This window comes from Trachypithecus francoisi, unplaced genomic scaffold, assembly GCF_009764315.1.
Source record: "Trachypithecus francoisi isolate TF-2019V2 unplaced genomic scaffold, Tfra_2.0 Lachesis_group14, whole genome shotgun sequence".
Lineage (NCBI taxonomy): Eukaryota > Metazoa > Chordata > Mammalia > Primates > Cercopithecidae > Trachypithecus > Trachypithecus francoisi.
Genome location: NW_022681459.1, coordinates 36479699 through 36507011, shown reverse-complemented (window position 1 = coordinate 36507011; position 27313 = coordinate 36479699). Strand labels below are relative to the sequence as shown.

General features: G+C 43.4%; 1 long non-coding RNA gene across 1 annotated transcript; it reads left to right on the top strand.

Moving 5' to 3' along the window:
- The first annotated feature begins 10017 nt into the window (after nucleotides 1-10017).
- LOC117096702 lies at nucleotides 10018-21564 on the top strand. Its single transcript, XR_004442595.1, has 3 exons — nucleotides 10018-10106; nucleotides 10955-11037; nucleotides 21475-21564. It is a non-coding gene; the product is annotated as an uncharacterized LOC117096702 (long non-coding RNA).
- Nucleotides 21565-27313: the final 5749 nt, after the last annotated feature.

The window sequence follows — 27313 nt, the reverse complement described above, 5'->3', positions numbered from 1 at the left end:
TCAATTTTATTCTGAGGGTGGCAGAAAGCCGGTGTAGAGTTTTAAGTAGAAGAGGGTGTGATTAGATTTACACTAAAAAAATACATCCGTCTGCTTACTGTTCAGAAAGTGGGTTGTGGAGAGAAGCGGGAAGCTCTGGGGAGACCAGTAAGCAGGGTCTGACCAGTTACTCAGGCAAGAGGTGATGGTGACCTGGCCCAGGTGGCGGTAGCAGAGATGGAGAGAAGTAGCTGGGTGTAGGTCAGGCTTTGGCTGTGGAAATTCTGGGGATGAGGGCAAGAGATGACTCTAGGGAGGTTCTAAGGTATTTGCCTACATGACTAGTTGAATGGTGGTTCCTTGGAAAACACCAGGGAAGGACCAAGGATTTTTTTTTCCCCAGCAGAATGTTGGGAAGGAGCCGAGAACCAATAATTCTTCCTTGTGTGCCAGACCCTCCAGGTCTGGTCCTCTGACTTGGCCTTTCCAGTCTGGTCTGGAGACTTGGGTCTCACGTTTGAATCCCAGCCAATGAAGACTCGGGGTGGGGGGTACATTCCCAGTTGCATGTTCTGCTGGTGCACTCTGTCCTTCCTGACCGCATCCTCATTGATACCCTCTTCTGTTGACCTCTTCCCTTTCTCTATAGCTTTGTTCCCATGCTCTGTACCACCCTGGCTCCCAGTGTCTGCTCCACTATAAAGAATAAATTCTATAGCATCACCATGCAGGTATGAGCCATAGCTGACCAGGTCTTTAGCTAGAAATAGTGGCTAACACCTATATGGTATTTATTATATACCAGGCACATATCTTGGCTCAATCAGTCAGTGCAACAGTACTATTCAGTTGCTACTGTTATTATCCCCATTGTACAGATGGGGAAATTGAGGCACAGAGTGTTCCTATAGCTTGGCTGTGGTCCTACAGATGCCAGGTATCAGAGTTGGGAGGTGAACCCAAGATATCTGGATCTAGAGCCTATGTGCTAAACTGTTAAGCTTTGCAGAATCATAAGTAACGTGGCATCAGTCTTTCCCCTGGTACATCAGCTAGCCCAACATGCTGAGGGCTCACTAATATTGCAACTGTTGATTCTAGGTCACTGTATTTACTTTGCCTTCTCTAACACTGTTGCATCAGAGAATGAAAAGAAGGCTGAATTCAAGGTATAGAGGTGTCAAAAGAGAATCAGATCATGAATGAACCATCCCTACTGAGGCATTTGTTCATTGAAAATATATTAGTTGAATGCAATCCCATGCCCGGCATGTGTGACAGTAATGGGCAAGATAATGTGTCTCCTGCTTTCATGGAATATATGTTCTCCTTCCCAGTGTTGCATCTTCCACAGCGTATGTAAGCACCCCCATCATTTTCTGTCCCTGTAACTCAACCCAGGTTCTGGGAAGTCCTTGTTCATGACCTCTACTCAATTCTGTAGTGCTTATTACCCTTCCTGGCTGCACACACTCTGTTCTACTCTCAGCCTTTGTTCTAGGGATTTTTTTCTAGTCTCTTCTCTTCTACTCAAAGTCAAGAACATTCCTTATCTCAGCTATCCCTTACCTGTTTTCAGGCATGGGCTGCTTCCAGGTTTCTATAATGACAAACATCTTCTGAAATTGAGCAGAGAAGCAGAGAAAGGGAGCTGGGGCCACTTTCTAAAATTATGAACCTGTGAAAGCCAGGGACTCTGTAACCCAGTGAGCAGGCCACCATAAATGGATGAACAAATTGGGATGAAGGTACCATTAGGATTGGAGAACCGAGGAAAACTAAGATTAGTATGTAAAATGCCTGCTACAAGTTCCTATACAATTGTTAGAAGTGGCTCAAATATTGGTTTTGAGCTCCCTGGCAGCCAAAATAAAAAAGAAAAACATAATTAACTTGTATGATATTCATGGCTCATGGTTTACAAACAAAATAATTTGTCAGTAAAAGACTAGATTTACTAGATTTTTCTTGTACAGAGAACGGAAATAAATGCCTCCCTTGTGTACTCATCAAGAGACCCCTGTCTGATATAGTTGGAAATATCCCAGACAAAACTTGCTGTTTTAAAATGTGCTTGCTTTGCAAAGTCATTTTGTATTCATGGAAGTAGCACTGGGAATGGCTATTGCTTCAAGGTGAGACACTACTTTTCTGTTCCCCACTGGCCTCCCACGGCAGGTAGAGCAATCTTCTGTGCACAGTAGGTTCCCCGTCTGTGCTTTTACCTGATTTACTCTTTATTAGGTGTCTGTTGGATCCCAGAGCCCTGTGTCTCATACTCCATTGTATCTAAGAAACATTCTATGACTTTAAAAATTGCTGATATATAACTGAGAGGCAAAATAATTAGTGAGGAAAATCGAAACAATTCCTCCTAAATTTATGGGCATTCTTACAGAGATATCTTTTAGGGAGTAAGAATTACCATAAATCCCCAGGGTGAACAATAGCACTAAAAGCAAAGAAGCCAAGAGTCAGCAAAAATCTTTGGCAGTGCACACACTTTGTTTTTTTGGAAGACAAAAGGAACTGCCATCAAGTTGATTTTAATGGGTCAGCTACTTGCCCCCTCCCCTTCAGCCTCTTCCCATGCCCTATCCTGCTACTTGTGGAATTGGAGGTGGGATCTTCCTGGGGGTGTCCAAAGAGTGATAATATCCCTATCGATTATTTCCAACTGCTTGCAAAGAGAACATGATTGGAAAGGAGGTGCTTGCTTTGTCAGGATTATAGCACCAGTGATGCACAAACAAGCCAAACCCAGGTTGATTGTTGGGGGGACTCTTATCTCCCACTGCATGCAGAAGAGCATGCATTCATGTAATAAACAGACATCTCTCCCTCACACCTCCATCACTCCTTCTCTAGGGGAGCAGAGACTTACTTGATTGGTTAGTTTGGGAGAAGAAACTAGGCATCCCTGGCATGGCCGCTTTCTGTTTTTCTCTTTCTTCCTTCCTGCCTGCAAAAAGCACAACTCTACTACTCAGTGCTGTAGGAGTAGAGTTGTTTTCATGTTTTCAATTTTTTTTTTTTTTTCTGAGGCAGGCTCCATGGGGAGGCCAGCAGGCTTTCAGCACTCTGTGTGACCAGGTAGAGAAGTCTGCCCAGTTCTAATGTGCAATACTAGGAAACCCATTGCTGCTCTTCATTTAAGTCTTGTTTTCCAACAACTGTTATCTGTGGGGAAGGGAACCTTTAAAATCTCAACTGCCTGAATCCTTTGCTTATTTCTAAGTTGGTCTTGCACCAGGGCAGGAAAGAGGTATCCAGTATTGAGACCTCTAAAACTCCAACACTGAGTATGATCAGGAAGCTGCACAGATATGACTTAAGAAAGCAGGCCGTGGGGCCGTGGCTCACAACAGAATAGCCCACAGGAGGACTGAGGGTGGCTAGTGGGTCTTCTCAAAGTGTCACAGATTATATGAGAGAGGCCACCACAAACTGAGAAGAAGAAAGCAGGTGGTTAGTGTTGGGTGGAAGCCCAAGTCTCTAGGTGAAAATTAAGGAGCAAGCAGGACTAGAGACAGGGAGGGAACCTATAATAGACAAGTATATTTTTGCCTGTTGAGCCTATGTTTTTTCTTCTTCTGGTAACCACACCCAATTTCCTTTGGGAAGCAACTAGTCTTTTAGAGAATATGCAGTTCATCCTACCTTTCTCCAGGGGAGGGTATCTAGTCAGTGAATTTCAATTCTGGAACATTTATGGAACTACTGGGAAAGCTAAGTAATTTGCCTTGGCACAAGTAGTCTGGGAAGATGCAAGTCTGAGGTCACCAATGACCATCTGGCCACCAAGAGGGAGCATGACTGAGGATGCATCAATATGAAACCAACAGGGAGGAAAACAGAGTTAGAAGTGGGTACAATGCCTGTATCCAGATATGCCAGGAGCTGTCTACTGGACTTCTTGAGAGATACATTCCCTTTTGCTTAAACCATTTGCTATGGTCTGAATGTTTGCCTTCCCCCAAAATTCATTTGTTGAAATTAAAATCCCCAAGGGAATTGTATTAGTCCCTTTCCATACTGCTATAAAGAACTGCCTGAGACTGGGTAATTTAAGGGAAAGAGATTTAATTGACTCATAGTTCAGCATGGCTTGGGAGACCTCAGGAAACTTACAGTCGTGGCAGAAGGTGAAGGGGAAACAAGGCACCTTTTTTACAAGGTGGCAGGAAGGAGAAGTGCTGAGTGAAGGGGGAAGAGCTCCTTATAAAACCATCAGACCTTGTGAGAGAATTCACTCACTATCATGAGAACAGTGTGTGGAAAACCACCCCATGATTCAGTTATCTCCATCTGGTTTCTCCCTTGACACATGGGGATTATGGGGATTATGATGATTACAACTGAAGATGAAATTTGGGTGAGGACACGAAGCCTAACCATATCATTCCACCCCTGGCCCCTCTAAAATCTCATGGCCCTTTCACATTTCAAAACTAATCATGCCTTCCCAACAATTCCTCAAATCTTAATTCATTTCAGCATTAAGCCAAAATTCCAAGTCCAAAATCTCATCTGAGAAAAGGCAAGTACCTTCTGCCCATGAGCCTGTCAAATCAAAAGCAAGTTAATCACTTCCTAGATACAATACAGGTACAGGCTTTGGGTAAATACATCCGTTCCAAATAGGAGAAATTGACCAAAACAATGGGACTACAAGCCCCATGCAAATCTGAAATCCAGTGGGGCAGTCAAATCTTAAAGCTCTGAAATGATCTCCTTTGACGTCATGTCTCACATCCAGGTCACACTGATGCAAGAGGTGGGCTCCCATAGTCTTGGGAAACTCCGCTCCTGTGACTTTGCAGGGTACAGCCCCACTCCTGGCTGCTTTCATGGGCTGGCATTGAGTGCCTGTGGCTTTTCCAGGTGCATGCTGCAAGCTGTCAGTGGATCTACTATTCTGGGGTCTGGAGGACAGTGGCCCTCATCTCACAGCGCTACAAGGCAGGGTCCCAGTGGGGATGTTGTGTGGAGGTTCTGAGCCCACATTTCCCTTCCATACTACCTTAGCAGAGGTTCTCCATGAGGGCTCCACCCCTGCAGCAAACATCTGCCTGGATAACTAGGTGTTTTCATACATCCTCTGAAATCTAGGTGGAAGTTCCCAAACTTCAATTATTGACTTCTTTGCACCCGCAGGACCAACACTATGTGGAAGCTGTCAAGGCTTGGGGCTTGCACCCTCTGAAGCAATGATTTGAGCTGTATGTTTGCCCTTTTCAGCCATGGCTGGGACACAGGGCACCAAGTCCTGAGACTGCACAAAGCAGCAAGGTCTTGAGCCATGGCCAGAAAACAACGTTTTTCCCCTAGGCCTTCAGGCCTGTGATGAGAGGGGCTGCCATAAAGACCTCTGACATGCCCTGGAAACATACTTCCCATTGTTTTGGTGATTAACATTTAGTTCCTCATTACTTGTGCAAATTTCTGAAGCTGGCTTGAATTTCTCCTCAGAAAATGTTTTTTTTTTCTTTTCTTTTCTTTTGTATTGTCAGTCTGCAAATTTTTCAAACGTTTGTGCTCTGCTTCCCTTTTAAACATAAATTCCAATTCCAAACCATCTCTTTTGGAATGCATAAAACTGAATGCTTTTAAGAGCACCCAATTTACCTCTTGAACACTTTGCGGCTTATAAATTTCTTCTGCCAGATACCCTAAATTATCTGTCTCAAGTTTAAATTTCCAGAGATCTCTAAGGCAGGGTCAAAATGCTTCTAATTTCTTTGCTAAAGCATAGCAATAATCACATTTATTCCAGTTCCCAAGAAGTTCCTAATCTTTATCTGACACCACCTCAGCCTGGACTTCATTGTCCATTTCACTATCAGCATTTGGTCCAAGGAATTCTATAGGTTGCTAGGAAGTTACACACTTTCTCACTGTTCCAACCTCTGCCTGTTACCCAGTTTCAAAGTTGCTTCAACATTTTTGGGTATCTTTATAGCAGCACCTGACTCTCTATGGTACTAATTTACTGTATTAGTCTGTTTCCATACTGCTGTAAAGAACTGCCTGATACTGGGTAATTTATAAAGGAAAGAGGTTTAATTGACTCACAGTTCAGCATGGCTGGGGGAGGTCTCAGGAAACTTACGATCATGGTGGAAGGCGAAAGGGAAGCAAGGCACCTTCTTTACAAGGTGGCAGGAAAAAGAAGTGCCAAGTGAAGGGAAAAGAGTCTCATAAAACTATCAGATATTGTGAGAACTCACTCACTTTCATGAGAGCAGCATGGGGGAAATTTTCTCCATGATTCAATTACCTCCACCTGGTCTCTCCCTTGACATGTGGAGATTGTGGGGCTTACAATTCAAGGTGAGATTTGGGTGGGGACAAAAAGCCTAACCATATCAGTGATGGTATCAAAATGTGAAGCCTTTGGTAAGTGATTAGGTCATGAGATTAGAGCCCTCATAAATGGAATTAGTGCTCTTAAAAGAGACACCAGAGAGCTGGCTAGTCTCTTCCACCATGTGGGGACACAGTGAGGAGACACCATCTAGAGCCAGGAAGAAAGTCCTCACCATACACCAACTATTCTTCTGCTTTTATCTTGGACTTCCCAGAACTGTAAAAAATAAATTTCTGTGGTCTATAAACCACTCAGTCTATGGTATTTTGGTATAACAGCCTGAATGGATGGATTAAGACACCAGTTTAAATCATTTTTTTCCACTAAAAACTAAAATAGCTAAAATAAATGAAGAAATTAAATAAGAACTATGCTTGTTTGGAAGGAGATAGAATCCATACATTTATTCTTAATTGCACCATTATTCACTGAGCAGTTGCCATAAGCCAGGTTCTGTGCTGGGCCCTGGCAGTACAGAGATGAATAAAGCACAATTCTTGCCCTTAGAAGCTCACAGACTAGCTAGAGAGACAGACAGATGAGCAGGGGACCATAGAGTGATATGGTGTGTGAGATAGGAGAGGCACGTGGGTCAGGGGGCATGGTGACTCAGGAGAGGCAACCATTCCTGGGAGGGATCAATGAATTGAGACTTACAAATGAGCAGGATTTAGGAAAGCCGAGAAAAATAAAGTGTCATATGTGATGATACAGAGAAAGGAGAGGTCAGGGTGAGGTATGTAATAATGATGAAGATGCGGATAATAAGTGTTATATCTAGTTAACATTTATCGAGTGCTTATCATACACTCTGCCCTGGTCCAAGTTCTTTGTATATACAATGTCATTTCATCCTCATGGTGATTCCATGAGGTAGGCACCTATTTTACTAGAAAGAAGGGGTTAGGGAAGTTGACAGAAACCACATAGCAGGCCAGGGCTGCTGGGATATAAGACAAAAACATATGGAGTGTTGATAGATGAAACTCTTGAGAATTTGTTTTGGGTTTGGATTGTGAGAGGTTTTAAATATAACACAAAGAGCTCAATTAGAGGACAGAAAGTACACTGTTATTGCTGAGTGCCTACTATATTCCAGTTACATATCTGATCTGATCAAATTTTTACAACTCACCTATTTGATAAGCATTATTAGCCACATTCTTACTAAAAAAACTCAGACATATTTTTATTTTCCTAAATCACTGTACTATTAAGTGGCAAAAAGTAAAAAAGGCTGGCCCCTGAACACATTTTTTAACTGCTATATTATTGCCCATTTCCTCTTTCTGGTAAATATTTTTAATCCTTTTTCCCCCTTCTGATCAACTGATGAAAGCTATCATTTCTCTCTGCAGAAACATACATGGAACTATATACAAACAAACTTTTGCTTGTAATTTATTTTATTGCATGGGAATTTCATTTTTTGTCATACAAACAAGTCTTACAAAAAATTATTTGTCTCATTTCCTGCCCCCTCCATAAAATATTACTGCTTTCTTCCTTGAAAAAGCAATAAATCCAAATTTTGCAAATGAATGAAAAATGTAAATTGAAATTCTGCTGAAATGTAACATTTCAGTGAGGAGCCTGCTGTTGTTTGACTTAAAAAAAGAAATAGGAATGTTGGAGCTGTCTTTGCATGACAGCATCATTTTAGCAATCTAATCATTTCAACATTATTTTTTGGCAACAAGTCCCTCAACTGTGACTCAAAAAGGTAAGTAACAAACACCATTATTGTTCCCAGAACTCACTTTGCCACACAAGGTCAGATGTGTGTCAAGGAGGCCCAGAATCCTCTAAGACTTTTTGAGTTTAATTTATTTTGTATAATCCCCTTTGTCCTAGAGTTAATGAGGTTGGCTCTGCATTCTTGATGCCATCTGTGTCAGCAAGTCGAGGATTATGAATCCAGTTCAATTGTAAGGCTGTCTACACACTAGTAAACCTCAGAAGAACTCTGCTACATTTCCTGGTATCTACAGATTTCTGCTTATGGAGAAACAGACAAGGTTTTGTCACTGCATACAACAGTCTACAAAAACATTTTTTCTTGACTGGGAAATAGGATAATTTTCCTCCTCCTAGTTCTTCCAGAAGAGTGAAAATGGCTGAAATGCTAGGAACTTTTTGGCAGTGTCCGTAACGGTGAATGCTGGGCATAAATTCAAACTGCTACTTTATCCAACTTGCCAAAAATGTCCACCAAGAATTTCTCCCTGTCAGATTATTCTGAGAAAGAGCATTTTTAATCTGCAAAGTAATAATAACAATAATGATAATAATGACTGTCTGTCAGAAGTTCCATTGAGTGCTTTAAGACTTATTCTCTAGAATCTGGTAAGACTCCCCAGATAAGGGCTTCTGAGTTCTCTTCCTGTTTCTTGGTAAGTACTAAAAACGTGGTTCAAGGAGAGGATAACAGGAAGTTCTCTGAGTTTGATCGGCTGGATCTGACACTCGAGCACACCAATATAGAAAGCAACCAAGGGGCAATGTCATCTGATGTTCTTTTCTTCACTGTATCATTTATCTTACAATTTAGTGCTTCAGCAACAGCCACTAATTTGGCTCATGATTTTATGCATTGGCGGTTTGGGCTGGGCTCAGCTGGTGGTTCTTCTGGTCTGAGCTGGGCTCAGTTGATCTCCACTGGGCTCATGCATGCATCTGCATTCCTGCTGGTAGATTGGCAAGGGCATGCAGGTTTGTGGTAGCTAGCCTGGTCTTGATTGTTGACATGTCTCAGCTCACTCTTCATGTTGCTTTCTTATCCTCCAGGTGGTTAGCCTGGGCTTGTTCACATGGTGACTGGCTTCCATGAATAGCCAGAGAGCAAGCTGTGAGAAGAAGACCAAGTACTTTTCAAGTATTTGTTTTTGTTCCTTTGCTCCTGTCCTACTAGTCAAAGCAAGGTACTAGTCAGCCTATATTCAAGGCATGGACCCAAGCTCTAGTCAGCCCACATTCAAGGCATGGACCCAAGCTCCAATTATTGGTGAGAAACGCTATCTTGTGAGGCTGTGGGTATGGGAAGGAGATGAATCTGTGGCTATTTTTCTAATCTACCATATTTGCAAAACACAAAAGCCTTTTAAGAGTTAAGGGGCCAATATATTATACCTTTCTCCCACTTTTGAGTTTAGAGCCAGTTGAGAGAAGTACATGGGGTCAAATGGGGCAGATCAAATACCAGCTTAATTATTGGTGAAGTTAGAATGGGAACCCATTTTGTATCTATAGTCTGAACAGACTTTCTATAATCCTCTCTCTCCTAGAATGAAAGTAGCCATCTGGAATTTAAGCTGTCCCCCTGCAGGAGCTTAAAAATGTGTGTGTGTGTGTTGAGTAGGTGGATGCCAGAGAGAGAGAGAGAGAGAGAGAGAAAAAAAAAAAACACACAAGGAAGAGGGCCAGGTAGAGACTCTTTTCCTCTGCTCTGTAGGGAAAAATTGTATCACTGAATGCTAGATACTTCCTTTCCCATCATGGGAATAAAGAAAACAGTGGAAAGAGAGGGAAAATGTTACTATTTATAAGCCTAGGTGGGAATGCTATGAGAGGGAGAAAAATGGTACCCCTTATCCCAGATGTGTTTCCAAGCAATGAAGACATTTATGTTTGTGTGTGCCCTGAGTGTCATTTTTTCCCTCTAGGTAATGGCAATGAAACCATTTATCACTGTGAACATGTGGATGGTAACAGAACATTCCAAATGGGATTTGCAAAATAGGACTTCTTCATTGACAGTGTAAGTGAAAATAGATTAAAAAAAAAAAAAAAACAGGAATTAGCTTCATTGAAATACATCAGTAGTTGCATACTGTTGCAAGATGAAGGGAAATGGCTGCCAATTCCATGACCTATTTCAAAATACTGGAGAAAATTTGATGTTTTGGGAGTGAATGCTGTGTAACAGAGGTGATGGTTCTATTTTTTTTTTTCTAGTGTTCCAAGACCCAAAGTAGCTTGATCATGCCCTAAAATGAAGTTGTTTATGTAGTTTTTATTTTTCCTTGGCAATTCCATGAGCACTTGTTGGGGGGTGAAATTCATAGTCACAATAATCCTCAAAACTAAGGTTTGGGCGGGGTGCAGTGGCTCATATCTGTAATCCCAGCACTTTGGGAGGCAGAAGCAGGCAGGTCACCTGAGGTCAAGAGCTTGAGAGCAGCCTGGCCAACATGGTGAAACCCTAAAAATACAAAAGTTGACTGGGCATGGTGGCAGGTGCCTGTAATTCCAGCTACTTGGGGAGCTGAGGTGAGAGAATCACTTGAGCTTGGGAGGTGGAGGTTGCAGTGAGCCGAGATCATGCCATTGCACTCCAGCCTAGGCAACAGAGTGGGACTCCACCTCAACAAACAAACAACAAAACAAAACAAAAACAACTCAGGTTTGTAAAGATGTTAATTTGCTTTATTTCTATATAAAAGAGAGTCTTAGCTCTCATGCCTCCAATTCCATAAGGGCAAAAAACTTAATCTTGTAAAACCAAGTAGGCTCAGCCAAATCTAGTTTAATACTTAGTCTCTTTGGGACAAAAACACAATTCACTCAAGATGCTTAGCTTCTCCTTTTTCCTTTTTTCTCCTCCAGGGTTGGGAATCAGATGGGCATAGGGCATCTGGTCCATGATCATCCTTTGTTTGTGCTGATCTCCGATGAAATATCTGAAGAAGGTAGGTCCCTGTCACCTTGTGTTGACATTTGCCTCTGGGGTGTCTGTGGTCCTATGTGGTCTCCCACTGACAGGCCATGCTCTCTGTTTCTTCGTCATCCTGACTCAGGCCCCTTTGGGCCAGTTACAATCTCTCATCCCTTCTGCTCTCCCCTCAATGGCTTTGCAACTGTTAGTGTCTTTTCTTCTCATTTCCCCACTGGGGTGCATGGGACACCACTCTATGAGGCCTCTCTCAGGCCCATCCACCAAGATTCCTTCCTCTGCCATTGTTCACTCTACCACTCTTGTACCTTGCTGGGAACAACCTCTCTGCAAGGCTTGCAGACTCCCCAAGGGATCCTGGAGGGGAAGATACAGATATTTTATGCTCTGAAATCTACCCAAGCCATTTAGTGTTTCTGTGAATCCTCTCTCCTTTCCAGATTTAACTGGAAAGGGCAAGAGTGTGAATGTGGTGCTTTCTGGAACTTACTTCAATAACCAACTCTCTTACTTCCCTCTTCCAAATGTATAGTCTCCTTTTCTTAGCCCATGTAATACATGTTACCTCTCCTCTTAGGCTTCTTTATCATTTATTTAATGCCTATGCCTTCTTTTGTTCAAAGATCAGCTCTTGATTATTCTCTCAAGGCTTTTAAGACTGATGTTACTGTTATGCCTGTAAAACTGGCATTCTAAAACCCAATCGAGTTTTGTTTTAGGCTGTATCATCATTTTCCACTGAGGGTAGGACAAAGAGAAAGTTTTTACTGCTGGTTGACATGGTGCAGGGGGTGAAGGGCAGGACTGGGAAGTACAGGGGAAGAGCATTTTAGTTAATGTCACAGAATTTAATTCTCCCATAGAACCTTCTACATCTTCCAGATAAGCCTTCTGTGGTGGGTCAAATACAAGTTTTAGTATTATTGCAGTTTTTTCAAGTTAAGAATCACTCCCTCCAAACATCCAGCTAGAGGCAGTAATAGGTTGATGTAGTTACTTCTGGGGCAGGAGAGGGGGCTGGTTGTGCTGTGGTCTGGGAAGTAGATCACCATAGGAGATAGAGGAGCTGACGCCAGCACCGGGAAATGGGATTGGTGCCTCCAGCATTGAGTTGAAGAGAACAGACAACTGTTTGTAGCTCTGCAGCAGCCTAGGGCAACCACATTAGCTTCATCAGCTGTTCCATGTCACCTATAGCACCAAGATATCATCCATTTGTTCACCAGTAAATTTCTCTCCCAAAAATGGAACACAGGAACCCACTCCTCCAAGATTCAGGAGAGTAGTGGGCAAGATGCTATAGCTTTGAGGTGCAGTGCTGTGCTCTCAGGTAGGTGAAAAAAGATTTGCATGTTGGTTTCCCCTTTCCCAGCTGTGTGGCCTTGGGAAAGCTACTTAATCTTTCTAGGCCTCAGTCTTTTAAAAATCTGAAACATGTGAAGAATGACAGAATATCTATTTTGTGTGTGTGTGTGTGTGTGTGTGTGTGTGTGTGTGTGTGTTAAAAGAATTAAGTGAACTGTGATATGTATAGTCCTTGGCAGAAGGCCTGGTACTTAATAATAAGCACTCAGTGAAGGAAAGCCATTATTCTGTGTTGTTTTTTAATTGTTATTGTTGTTGCCATTGTTATTCAGGAGAGCACTGTAGACTTTGCTTTGAGCATTCTTTTTCCAATGACTCATACTGTCCAATGTTAGATTAAGAATGGACAAAGGTCAGGTGACAATTCAGTTAGGTTGGCTCTAAGCTTTCTGTAGCAAGATCACAGTCATTCAAAAGGACAGCCACGTTGGAGCTCTGCCATGTTTGGTGATGAAAGTATGGGAAAGGTGAGCTTTGCTGACATTTTCAAGATCAAACTAGGACTGATGTAGACTGGCCATGTTGGAGCCATAATTGCAGGTAGGTTTTTTTCTTTCCTATCACTTTGAGATTCTATTCTAAATACCATAAAATGATGACCATGATTATAGCACTTAAGAGGAGAACAGTACCGTAACAATATAATTTGACATAAAAATGTTTTCCCAGATAGGCAATTTACAATGTAGCATGAAGGAAATTTATGAAATAAAAATTTATGTCTTGTTTTTAGAGAACTTGGAACCATCCATGTAATAACCCCAGGGCTCCATAGGTTACGTATTAAGAATTTCTTTTGCTGGTTTCTCTGAGCACCAACATTCTGTGCCATCATCTGTCCCATAGGGTATCCAGCCCAGTGCTATAGACATACATAGTAGATGTGTAATAAATGTATAATAGGTGTATAGTATATGCCCACTAAACTGAATTAAAAAGTCTTCGGGACTCAAAATTATCCAATTGTAATGGGTAATAAGAAGCAATGAAACAGATGCATCCAGAGCATCCCTCTCCAATTAGATTACATGGTAACTGTCTTGGACATGCCAGACTGAAGGTTTATTACTGAATTATCAGTCTGTGCTGAGCTCTGCCAGAGCTAAGATGAGAGAGCTCAGGAAATAAAGCCAAAGATGGGAAACTGGGAAGATGGCCAGTTGGTGCATCAAGGTAGAGCGGTGAGGCTGGAGCCAGGGCCTTAGAGAAAGCGTGAGAAGGGCAGGGGCAAGTGGGGCAGGACTGAGGGACACAGAGCTGATCGGGCTGGATCTGAGAAATGTATTACTTGCCCTCTGAATGAGGGCAACTGGGAGAAACAGTTGTGATGGGAGGAAAGTAGAGTCCCCTCTTCTTATTTCTTGATGAGCAGAGCATTTTGAAAATCTAGTGATAATAAAATACCTCCATGGGGGAGATGCTGGCTTCTCCAACTGGAAAGATTCTCTGCTGACCAAGAGCAGCTACTCAGGATCTCCCTGGGCTGAGTTTTGTGCAAAGGCTCATGAGAAGGGCTGGGGCTGGCCCACAGTTGGCTGCTGACGTTGGTTGAATGGAGGCAGAGGGTGCATCTGCATGATCTGCTCTCCTGTGCACTTAGGGCCCAGGAACTGGCAGGCAAGGTCAGAAGAACATGTGTTGCTAAGAAAATCCACCCAGCATGCACTTTTTATTACACCCAAATATAGGTCATGTTGGGAGGGTGCTTGGGGAAGCAAAAGGTCATTGTGTGGCTGAAATCCATAGGCAGAAGCTGTCAGCCTTGGGTGCCTCCTCCCTGTCTGGCAGCAGCCCCTACAAAGCAAGACATGAGTTCTTGCCATTAGCCTCCCCTTCTCCCACCAGTCTTATTACCCTCTGCTCATCCCCTGGATTCTGAATCAAGTTCAGGGTCCCTGCACAGCAGGGTTGCCAGCTGGTTTGACTTTATTCTGTGATTCACTGTCTAGCAGAGGGAGTTTCTCTGATAAGCCTGTTGAGGCTGGAAACTTAACCCTCCAAAATCTCCTTTATAAAAAGCGAACGCAGGAGGGAGTTCCCCCGGTCTTGCCTGGCAGATGCAAAATGTTCCCAGCAGCCAGATCAGATGTCCTTGTGTGCAACAGTGCCATAAGTGACCTCAGCTCCTCAAACACAGCTCCAGGGCTGTGGGTATTAGGAGACAGTCTTCAAATTCAACCTCAGAGTTTCCGCTGGTGTTGGCTAACATGGGCCCATCTCTGTGGCTGCTTAGGAGCCAGATGGGGCTATTTGGAAAGGTCTGGCCAGCTGTGTGATATCAGCCAACTTACCTGCCCTCTCTGACCCTGGATTTGTCATCTGTGAAATGGAGACTCTACTGCACACGTTCAGTAGTGCTGGGATTCCAAATGGGATGCAGGTTAAGCATTCGAAGGCATCCTTGCTCATGGCAGTACCTAGTGCATGCTTTGCTATTGTTTTCCTTTATTTTTAAATTGTCACCCACCTGCCTGTCTCCTGTCATGAACTCCTTAGCTATGTTTAATGGAGAGAGAGTTGGCCAAGATCCCCAGCCCCTGAAAAGTTCCTTAAGATCCATGATCACCCCAATAGGAAAGAGAATAGTTGAGGCAGTGGCTGCCCTTGATTTCTCACTGGGTGTTTGTTGGCCTCAGGTTTCTATGAGATTTCCTACTGGGGTGAGCTGGACTGGGCCAGTAGTGAATGTTGAGACTGCAAGAGCTACTTTTGTCTGGGCTACAGGGGAAGGCAACTATTCTGGGGGCTTGACTTTGCCCCTTTCCTCTGGACTCCTAAGTCTTTCTAGTTTTTCCTTCAAGGATGGGAGTTTCTGGGATGGTGATGGTGGTAATTCTACTTTTTGGCACCTTCAGCTGCTTTGGGAGAGCACTTCCGAGATGCAAAACAATCCCCAAAGCAGGAATTCCAAGGAGCACCTTCCAGCAAGAAAAGAGCTCTAACCTTTTTTGAGTTTCCTCTTAGGAACTCCACTCCCCAGTCCCTGAGGCCAATCCTGTCACCTCCATGTCTCCTATGAGTAATGCCCTGCACAGGTCTCCAGGCAGATGTCCCCCACCCTGGCTGCACTTTGGAATCACTTAGGGAGCCTTAAGAAGACACTACATGAGACCCACCCTAAACCATCCAGTTGGAGTCTCTGGGAGTGGGCTAGGAGAACCGTATTTTAAAAATCTTTGCCTGGGTGGAGTGGCTCACACCTGTAATCCCAGCACTTTGTGAGGCCAAGGTGGGTGGATCACGAGGTCAAGAGTTTGAGACCAGCCTGACCAACATGGTGAAACCCCATCTCTATTAAAAATGTAAAATTTAGCTGGGTGTGATGGTGCATGCTTGTAGTCCCAGCTTCTCAGGAGGCTGAGGTAGAAGAATTGCTAGAATCCGGGAGGCGGAGGTTGCAGTGAGCCGAGATCGTGCCACTGCACTCCAGCCTGGGTGACAGAGCAAGACTCCGTCTCGGGGCAAGGTGGTGTGTGGGGGGTGTGGTGGGGAAATCTTTCCAGATGATTCCAATCTGCAGCCATGGTCAAGCACTTCAGGGCTGGAGAATGTAAAGACTTTCTCTGAGTCAGTTCTCCCTCACTACAACTCATTCCCGCTTGGGTCTGAAGGAGGTCTGGCTTTGCCTGCCTGTCTGGCACATGCTTTGCACCTGGCCTGTCTGAATTGCATGTGTTTTCAGGAGAGCCCTCAGGGGCCTGGAGATGGTTGAGTCCAGGGGTATAGACAAAGAGGAACTAAAGCTAGCCTTCACTGATTACAGTTTCAAATGTCTTTGCATCATTTGCACGCTTGCCTATTGTCGAAAGGTTTTATATAAAATGGCCACATCCCTCAATATTTCCACTTCCACTGCTTGATTCTTGTTTCATTTGTTTTCCTCCTGGGCACTTATTGCCACCAGAACATTCTATCTTCTACCTCCGTCTCTGAAATAAACATTAAAAAATGTTTTTATTGTCTTCCTTCATTAGACTATAAGCTCCATGAGGTCAAAAATTTTATTTTTTGTTCATGCTGTATCTTGAGGATCTAGATACATCACACAGTAGATCCTTCATAAATATCAGAAAATCCCACAATTTTTTGAGCGAACAAATGAAGATTTGCTCTTCATAGTCTGGCCTGGTTGCTGTAAAGGAAAGATATAGGAAGTTTATAGCCAAATATGGATCAAAACATTAACATAATTAAAAGGCTAGATGAGCGTCTTATAATCTCTGAACACCCCAATCATGAATGTGGTGGGGGTCTTAATGCCCCAGCCCTTTACTCAATGCATCCAGAGACAAGCACAAGGGTCTTTTTAAATTTTAAAGTTGATGATTATAGGCAAATAGATCCTGTAAGGGAAGAACCCTCATTGTTCCTTTCCTCTGTGTAAAGCTAGCAGAGTCATTTGCCCAAGGTCACATGGCTAGTTAGCCATAAAACTAGGATTCAAAGTATGTGCCCAGGATGAGGCTCAGCTCATAACCTGCATTGCACCAAGTACTATAAAGCTTGGCCAGCCACCTGGGTATTACCAAAAGGCTCTCTCTCTACATGTTTTTTTTTTTGCTCCCCTAAATTTCTCTTTTTGTCTCTCTCCTGAAATTCATACCTCAATGCACAAGATGTTGGGAATCTCAACCAATGGCAGACCTCTTACAGGGGCAGTATGACTTGCAGGATTAGGCCCCCTATAAAAACTGAAGCACCAGGGAGCAGGGGAAGCATGAATTTCCTTTAGGTAGCTCACATGTTAGAAAGAAGAGTAGAAGGGTCTATCTACCTTTACCATCTCTCTCTCTCTCTCACCTCTATATAATCTATTTATCTTTCTATCCATCTCTATCATCTACACACACACACACACACACACACACACACACACTTATATTTTAATGCACCATCAGATAAAACACTTTCTTCTTCCCTAGGAGAGACAAACAAGGGGAGGAGAGAGGTCAGGAAGTTTTTTCTACTTGAAGGAAACATCTGGCATGGGAAAGAAGCACCCTGGGTACCCCCAACCTCATGCACTATTTCTAAAACCCAAAGTGCCTCTGAAAGTCAAATGCAAGCCTGAGAGGTGAAACATTTGATTAAGGACCCACAGCTAGCAAGGGATTTTCACCAGGGATGTCTTGCCGAAAGTCTGCATTTTCTCTGACTGCCAAGCTGTCTCTCGGATAATCTATTTGATGCATACATACTAAGATGTCAGTCAAGGTCTGGGTTAAGAAGGAAGGTGATCTTCATGGATGGGCTTCAGCTGGATGGATCTCAGCCTTCTTAAGCTTCTTGGTCAAGATCTGCATAGAAATGCAGAAACCACTTTGATGGGGGTTGGTGGGCGTGGCTAGTAAAACTGTGGAATCCCTATTAACCTCAATAGGGAAGCCAGCAGGTTCAAGAAGAGACTCAGAGTCATCATATGAGACATGGGGTTTCTTTTCTTTTTTCTTTTTTTTTTTTTTGAGATGGAGTCTCACTCTGTCACCCAGGCTGGAGTGCAGTGGCACATCTTGGCTCACTGCAAGCTCACCTCCTGGGTTCACACCATTCTCCTGCCTCAGCCTCCCGAGTAACTGAGATTACAGGCATGTGCCACCATGCCTGGCTAATTTTTTTTTCTTTTTTGTATTTTTAGCAGAGACGGGGTTTCACCATATTGGTCAGGCTGGCCTCGAACTCCTGACCTTGTGATCCGCTTGCCTTGGCCTCCCAAACTGCTGAGATTACAGATATGAGCCATCCTGCCTGGCTGAGACTTGGGGTTTCATCAGGGGATTACACACAGGGGATAGTCCAATGGCAGCAGGCTGGACGGGACAGGCTGGACAGGAGAATCGCCTTACATATAGAAACGGTCCAGTGGAGGTGGGCTGGACAAGATAACTGCATTGCCCAGTGGTGGTGGGCTGGGCAGGAAAACTGCAGCCACTTGCAAACAGCATGCAGTTGATATAGCATTTTCACTTAATACCCTCCCCTTAACGACCTCCACCTGGCAACCTTCATTTACCCCAAAACTCAGGATGTCTATTCCCTGTACGGCCTGTGATCCAAAGGACAGGCTGGGAGCCAGATGTTCCTCATAGACCAGGAATGAATCTCTGGGTTGGCTGTGCCTGGATTCCCTAGCTTGGAACATACAGTCAGGTGTGTCCTGCCATACAGGGTCATCCTAAGGGTGTGCTTGTTATTACCCTCAGGCATGTTTAGCATACAGGGTGTTACTAGCAAAAATTATCTCCAGTGCAGGACACTGTTTTTTGTACCTATTTGTGGAAATCAATCAAGCCCCTCCTATTTCTTCTTCAGTAGGGGAGATGGATTTGGTTCAGTAAATAAAAGCTCGGGGTTGGAGAGGAGATGAAAATTGGCTTGTCCAACCCTTTGGTGATAATGGTCAATGATACCTACCGTTTATTTAACACTCTACAACGGGCACTGTGTCAAGAACTTTGATTTCATTGACTAATTTATTTCTCCTAATAACCCTGTGTGGTAGGGTCCATTGTTATTTTTATGTTAGAGCTAAAGAAACAGAGGTTACCAGCTGGTACATGGCAGAGCCAGGAGCCCCATCTAGTTCTGTGGACTCTGAACCAGCATTCTCATGACTTTTGTGAGATTTCTGAGTGGAAGGCAGACACTTCCTGTTCCTGAAAATGTAGTTTCCCTGACCTGGGTGTCCATGAGGGTTTTTCTTGTGGCCCCAGGCTGTGCACATTGAATGAAGCAGTCCTCAAGTCTCCTTGCTCATCTGCTGAAGTGGGATAACATCCCAAGATGAATGGAGAAAGAGAGACTAAGCCACTCTGCCCTCCCTCCTCATCCGACGAGGGAGTACCCTCACTCTGGCTGGGACCCTGCCCCGGCAAACTGCCAGGATAGAGTCATTTTATTTCCACATAGAAACCTGTGTCTCTTCCGCTGTCAGAATTTTCCCAAGGAGGGGTCATCATTTGAGCAATTTCGATATTTCCCTGAGAAGCAGGAGAATCCACTTCGGGTGGCTCCATTTTTCCAGGCATTACTGGGACCCAGCGCCTCTGCCTGTAAGGAACTGTTTTATCTGAGATCAGCTCATATCCAGAACCTGCTGACAGTATTGAAGTTCAAACTTATTCAGCACCAGGGCATGTTATTTTTTTTCCCAGCCTTCACCAGGCCTCTAATATGAATTACTTCTTGGGGAAGAAAGACCATTCACAGACCTGCCTTTTAAATGCCAATGTGTTTACTTATCAGATTGTCTGCCTGGAAGGAGGTGTGTCAGCACCTTGGCATAAGCCTTCGTGGAGAAAAATGGACTGTATGACTACTGGACATCTAAACATTTTAAAATAAATAGGCAAAAAGTCATGGCATTAATTAATCAGCCCAGAAACTTCCACAGAGCTTCATGGGCTCTTTTACCTAGACCAGAGACCTAGTCTGGTGAAATACATGTGCTGATAATTGTGGAGGACAACTGTGGCTTTTGCCAGCCTGATAAACACCATTCTTTGTTTTGGCCATCCAGAAGAAGCATCCAGATTTTGCTGTGGGAGATGTTCTCTTGCCCATTTGATACAGTCTTGGTATATAAGCAGGGTGCCCCGCCGACAGCCAGGGGGCAGGTATGAGACTCAAGCTTGGCCATTCAAATACTTTCTCCCTGTAATTTAAATTTTACTACAAGGAAAACATGGTGGCATCCATTTATTCCAACAACAATTGCCCAAACAGACTGTTCACTTGTTCCTGCCTCCCATGATCCCCAGTTGTATTGGTTTGCATTCTTTTTAAGAGCTGTTTCCCCATCTTTCCATTTGATTCCTTGAACTGCCCCATACCATGCCAATAAATTCATTTTTTTTTTTTTTTTTTTTTTGAGATGGAGTCTCGCTCTGTCGCCCAGGCTGGAGTGCAGTGGCCGGATCTCAGCTCACTGCAAGCTCCGCCTCCCGGGTTGACGCCATTCTCCTGCCTCAGCCTCCCGAGTAGCTGGGACTACAGGCGCCCGCCACCTCGCCTGGCTAGTTTTTTTTTTTTTTTTTTGTATTTTTTAGTAGAGACGGGGTTTCACCGTATTAGCCAGGATGGTCTCGATCTCCTGACCTCGTGATCCGTCCGTCTCGGCCTCCCAAAGTGCTGGGATTACAGGCTTGAGCCACCGCGCCCGGCATTTTTGCGGAACTCAGAATTGCTGTCTGTTGCTCACAAGCACAGCCTCCAATGAGTGTAATGATGCTCACAGGGGACCCATTTCTTTTTGTGCTGTCTGTGCGTTGTACAGTGGGTCAAATTCCTGAATGTGCCCTTGTCTGTCTTGCCTCACTCCCCTGGTCTGAAGGCACTGGACTAGTACAGAGAAGGCCATTGGGTGGACCAGGTGTAGCCCTTCCTAGAACCCCCCTGCACCCCCAGAGGTGGCCTGGCAGGCTCAGTCAAGTAGGTGCAGTTCTAATCAGCTAAGCCAGTCTGACCAGCTCCCTGTAAATTTGGAAGAGAGACTATGGAAAAGAGTGACCATTTGGTAACAAGAGGAAACTGCAATGGATGAACTGGGGGGAATAACCTTCTGACACTGGTTTTCTCTCTGCCCCTATAGTATCCCACAGCCACTCCCGAAAGTAGAGACTCACCCTCTGCCTGACTCCTGCTGCTTATTCAGAGCTCACCTTAAATGTCACTCCCCAGCGTAGTCTTCCCTGACTGCCCAATCTAAAGTAGCCACTCCTTATCACCTCACTCAATGTTCGTCCTTTGCACTATCTCACGTTTTCTTGTTAATTATCAGTCCCCCTGCAGCTAGAACATAAGCTCATGAAGGCAGTTCCTTGTCTGTTTTGTTCACGCTCCTGAATCTAGAACAGTGCTCATCTCATAACAGGCACTAAGTATATATCAAGTGACTATATCTTCTCTTTTATTCAATATATTATTGTGGTTGAACTGTGTCAGTCCTGATGCCTGGTAGCCATGAATGTGCCTTATTTGAAAATAGGGCCTTTACAGATGTAATCAAATTAAGATTGGGCCATATTGGAGTATTAGGCCTAATTTAGTGACTGCTATCCTTATAAGAAGAAGGAAATTTGTACACACACAGAAGGAGAACACCATGTGAAGCTGCAGGCAGATTGGAGTGACACGCCTACAAGCTGAGGGACCCCAAAGACCACTAGCAACCACCAGAAGCTGGGAGAGGCATGGAACAGATGACCACAAGAGCCTCCAGAAGGAACCAACCATGCTGATGCCTTGAGTTTGGACTTCCAGCCTCTCAAATTGTGAGCAAATAATTTTTTGTTGTTTTAAGCTACCCAGTTGTGGTACATGGTTATGGTAGCCTGATATGGTTTGACTGTGTCCCCATGCAAATCTCATCTTGAATTGTAGCTCCCATAATTTCCACATGTTATGGGAGGGACCTGGTGGGAGATAATTGAATCAAGGAGGAGGGTCTTTCCCATGCTGTTTTCATGATAGTGAATACATCTCATGAGATCTGATAGTTTTATAAAGGGGAGTTTCCCTGTACATGCTGTCTTTGCCTGCCACCATGTAAGACGTGACTTTGCTCCTCCTTCACCTTCTGCCATGATTGTGAGCCCTCCTTAGCCATGTAGAACCATGATTCCATTAAACCTCTTTCCTTTATAAATTACCCAGTCTCAGGTATGTTTTTATTAGCAGCATGAGAACAGACTAATACACAGCTCTAGCATTTAATATATATCCTAAATGAATTCCTTTCCTAGCATCACAAAGAATATGCAAGCTATTCCTCTCTTCTCTAAGTTGAGAACAATTCCTTATAATCCAAAGCTTGGTAAAGTATCACTTCATTTATTCATTCAAACATTTGTTGAGGTGTCTACTACAGGACAAGCATTGGAGATATAAGAATAAATAAGACATTTTTGATGAAATTACTCTCAACCAATTAGCACCATTCTCCTCTGTACTCATATAGCACTTTGCAGGGATCCTTAGTGTAGCCCTTATTACATTGCATTTTAGTTAGAGTTTTCCAGCTTCTTGATCTCAAGGGCCTTATGTTCTTTAATGCTTGGTGTTCCATGCCTGGTACAAATAAAAGATTCAATAAATCCAATGAATAAATGAATGAATGAATGAATGAATGGTGGATTAAATATTATATTCATAATAAAAATAGGGAAATACTAATGTGCTGCTAAAGATATTGTTGGAAATCCTTTACCTTTCCTTGTCATGTGTGTGTTGTAGGGTAAGGGAGGTTATACAGTGTGGTGGGATGAATAGGAAATGCAAGTCAGGAGATCTGGTTTTAATTCTAGTGCTACTATTGGAGATGACCAATCCTGTATGACCTCAACATGGAGGACCAGAGTAAATAAGTAGAACTGGGGGAGAGGGAGGGATGGGATGAAAGGAGAGACAAAAGGAGGGAAAGAGAGAGAGAGGGAGGAAGAGAAAAAGAGGGAGAGAGAGAGACAGAGAGAGATTGCAGCTCTTGCAGCTTAATATAATAACTTCCCAGGCGTCAGAGATAAACAAACATAAAATGGGTTGCTTTGGGAGGCGCTAAGTTCTTCATTTCTTCACTGCTGGAGGTGTTCAAGGAGAGGCTGGATGGATGAGTGATGTTAGTCAGGAATCCTGTAGACTCAGGACACTCATGGAGAGGGTGCTGATGGGATTAGATGATCTTTTACCTCACACAGGTGGTGTGATTCTATGTGTGTGACTTTGGCCAAGCCACCCTGTCTCTGAACGCCAGCTTCCCAGTCACCTGAAGGAGCTGCCTCTTCAAGTTCCTGAGAGTCAGAGTTCTCTGAGTCTAACTGAACTGAATATGTCTGCAGTCTAGAGAGCTGGGCAATGGGGATGGCCAGCATTGGGCTTTCTGGAGAAGGAAGGTCATTGGTGCTTCTACAGGGCAATGTGAGGCATTGGAGGAAAATCTTGATGTCTTTAGAAAATATAAATTAAATTTCTCTGCTAGCTCTAAACAAATAGCTGTGCAAGGTCTTTTGCCCCTGAAGTAATCCCCTGGGAGGCAGGAGGAGTCAGTGGCATAGGCTAGAAGTGGATGTCTTATCATAAACCCAAGAACAGGGCTAGTCTTCGAACAGAGTCCAATGACCAGGCCATGCTGTGGTCTGAGGTATGCAGCCATCGGGTCTTTTGTAATTATCTTTGTAGTACACATGAATTGCTTTCTCTTTCATGTAGCTTATTTTGTAATATTTGCTTTTTCTAATTAATTTTCAGTAAAAATTAAGTTTGAAGTAATACTAAAAAAGTTGCAAGGAACACATTTGGCTGCAAGTAAAGCAAAATAGTGGATAAAAGGGTGTCAGAAAAAAATCACCCCAAACCAGATACACAAATACATTCAAAAGTCCCCTATCTTATGAAAGGGGGTGGGGTTGAGAAGTAGGAATATAAAAAGAGGAAAAGAGATCTATTCTTCTATAGAGATCTATTAAGGTTTATTTTTAATGAGATTAAAGGTAAGTAACTAAGCTAAGTTATGGGCTGCCCAGCGTTTGATTGCCTCCTAACGCTGTATTTATTAGCACCTGCATGCTCTTTACAGGTTTGCAAAGTCCTATTATAGCTGATATTTATTTAGATCTTCATAACAACCTTGCACATTAATATCTTATTATCTCCAGTTTGCGAATTAGGAAAGCAGAGCTAAGTGAAGGCTTACGTTCAAGATTGCATGATCAGCCCAGGTCTTTCAGCTCCAAACTCAGCATTACCCGCCTCTCCTCACCCAACGTCCTCTTCCCTTCCAATCCTGCTGTACTGAGCTAACTCTCACTTGGCTTCAGACACTTTTGTCCAAAGGAAAGATGGTAGCTGATAGGGCTTGGTGCTTCCATAGTTTTGCAACCAGATGTTCACACTGCAGATTTACCACTTATTTGTTTGTGACTGTGGGAAATTCATTTTCCTTTTTGACTTTTTGTTTCAATGGAGACAATAATTCTCATTTTACAAATGTCATAGTGTCAGTTCATTCATTCATTTCAATTATTCACTCAAGAGATGTTTCCTGAACACTGAGTCTTTGTCATTTGCTGGTTCTGGGTATGCTGAGCTCAAGACTATGTTCAACTTCAAAGACACAATGAAAGTGAAAACACTTTGTAAACTGCAAGTTTCTAACTAAATGTAAACTGCAGTATTATTTCCACTTCTAGAAAATTTGCATCTTATATGGTGATAACTGGAAGGAAAACAAGCCTAGCATAAAAGGCTGAATTCCTAATGATGAAATTTTAGGCATTCTGGAGTGTATGTGCATATACTTATGGTAGGGAGTGGTTGATAGTGAATGGGGGGAGGACACCGGAAGGAGGAAGAGTATTTCTTTACTATTATTATTATTTTACTGTGGGCCTATAACAAGAAGTAGAGCTTTTACTTAGGAAACATTTTACTTAGGAAAAATCTCCCCCATGGAAGGACAATAATGCCAGGCTTTCTCTAGAAATGGGAATAGAGAAGTGGAGTTCAACTCTTTGTGGAGCCCTAAAGATAAGCTCATACCATTGTTTGCTACTCAATCCTTAGGAAAAGCAGGGTTTCTAGTCTCTGATAAACTTCCCTTGCTTATAAATACTATCTTTGCTGACTCTGTCTGAACTTCAAAGCTGATAATGAATATATTTTAACTTCCCACAAAAGGAAAGAGCTTGCCCCTTTATTAAAAACATCCATTCTCTCTGGAAACCACCACATCACTGATTCTACTTCCTAGGGCCGGAGGGCTTGATGAAAACCTGGGCTGGATTTTCAGTAACTTCACTCTGAGAACGACCTTTTTGGAAGTCCTGGCGAAAATGTCCTTTTTGTTTTTGGCCATTCACTTTCCACAGAAGAATGAAAGATGCTATATCTATCTAAACTTATACCTGTGTCTCTATCTATGTGTCTATAAATGTATATTGATAGGAATCTGGTGTCTGAGTTTGTCTTCCAAATGCCAATAGATTCATTCCCATGTGTTAGATATTATCTGTTTCTGGTTGTATCGTAGGTCCTTGGATCTTAAATGTATTATATTTAGCCTCATTCTGGGCCCTCTTACTTTTGCACACAGGGGCTGAGTGCTTGGAACTGATACCAAATCTTTTAAGCCCTGTCTCCATCTTGGGTCCTGTCTGGGTCTCACTGCTGTGTCTGCAACTTGCCATTCCCTTTACTAGGTTTGTGCTGTGGAGGATGCTCCATCCTGGTGATTATATCAACCTGACATGTGGTCTCCACCATCACCTCCTCGTTGAGCTCCTCTTAATCATGGCTGCCATGATACTGGGCACTGTGCTTCGTGCTCAACAAGCATCATCACCAGGTTGGGCGTGGTGGCTCGCACCTGTAATCCAAGCACTTTGGGAGGCCAAAGTGGGCAGATCACTTAAGGTCAGGAGTTCCAGACCAGTCTGACCAACATGGCAAAACCCATGTCTACTAAAAATACAAAAATTAACTGGGTGTGGTGGTGGGCGCCTGTAATGCCAGCTACTCCGGAGGCTGAGGCATGAGAATTGGCAGAGGTTGCAGTGAGCCAAGCTTTCACCACTGCACTCCAGTCTGAGTGACAAAGCAAGGTTTTGTCTCAAAAAACAAAACAAAACAAAAAACAAAAAAGAAAGCATCATCTCCAGTCTTCATAACAACTCCAAAATGTGCACATATTATACCTGCTTTATGGATGAGGAAACTGCGACTCAGTGGCTCACTTGAGGCAACAGAACTGGCAAGTACAAGAGTTGGAATTTAAACTGCCACCAAGTTCCAGCCTCTGAGACCCTTTGACTCTGCCTTTGATTTTCTGAGCTTCTTTGGTATTTTTATGCAAGCCATGATGAATGAAGGCCAGTGAAAGAACACCTCAATAAATGGCAGGTGTTACTATGAGGCTGGTACATACTGGGTTACTCGAATACCTATAACCCAGCTCTGGTGTCTGTGAGTCCCTAGAGGCAGAAAGAAATATCCTGTCATCACAAAACAATTCATTCATTTATTTAACATGTATTTGTAAAATGCTGGCACTATTTTAGGCACCACGAATATAGCTGTGAAAAACAGATATCTGCCCTCCAAGAGCATCAATTTACCAATCAATACTTAGCAGGTAGAGATAAATACTGTGGAGAAAAACACAATTGGTCAGAGGATAGAGTGAACCCCCAAGAGACTGGGCAGATGAATTCCCAGTTTAGATAGAATGGCCGGGGGAGGTCACAGTGATAAGGTAACGTTTGGACAAAGACCTGAAAGAAATGAAGTTGCAAATCATGTGGATATCCAGGTGAAAAGAATTCCAGGCACAGGGGCATCAAGTGCAAATGTCCTGAGGCAGAATCCTTGCCTGGTCTACTTGATACTCAGCAAGAAGTCCAGCACAGCTGAAGCAGAGGGAGTGAGGGGGAGAGAGGTTGTGGAAGGGAGCTAGGGATCAGATTGGGCCTCGACAGGCATTGTGAGAAGGTTCTTTCTCTTTGAGTGAGAAAGGGAGCCATTGGGGGGTTGTGGGAAGAGATGCAACATGATCTGACTTATGCTTTAAAAGGATAATTCTGGGTGATATTTGTAGAAAACTCTGAAAGCTGGGAAGATAGAAGCAGGGCGAGCCTTTAGAAAGCTCCTGTGATAATCCAGGAGGGAAAGGTGGTGGCTTAGACCAGGGCCATTGCAGTGAAGCTGGTGAGCAGCGATTAAATTCCAGATATATTCTGAAGGTTAAATTGACAAGGCATACTGATGGGGTCTGAGAGAAAGAGACCAGTCAGGTATGAGTCCAGTGTTTGCCATTTCCTGAGAATGTACGTTTCCTCTATTAGAATGTGAACTCACAGGGGCTAAGTTCTTCATCTGTTTTATTCAATCCCAAGTGCCTAGAACAATGCATAATACAAGAGGAACATATATATTTAATGAAT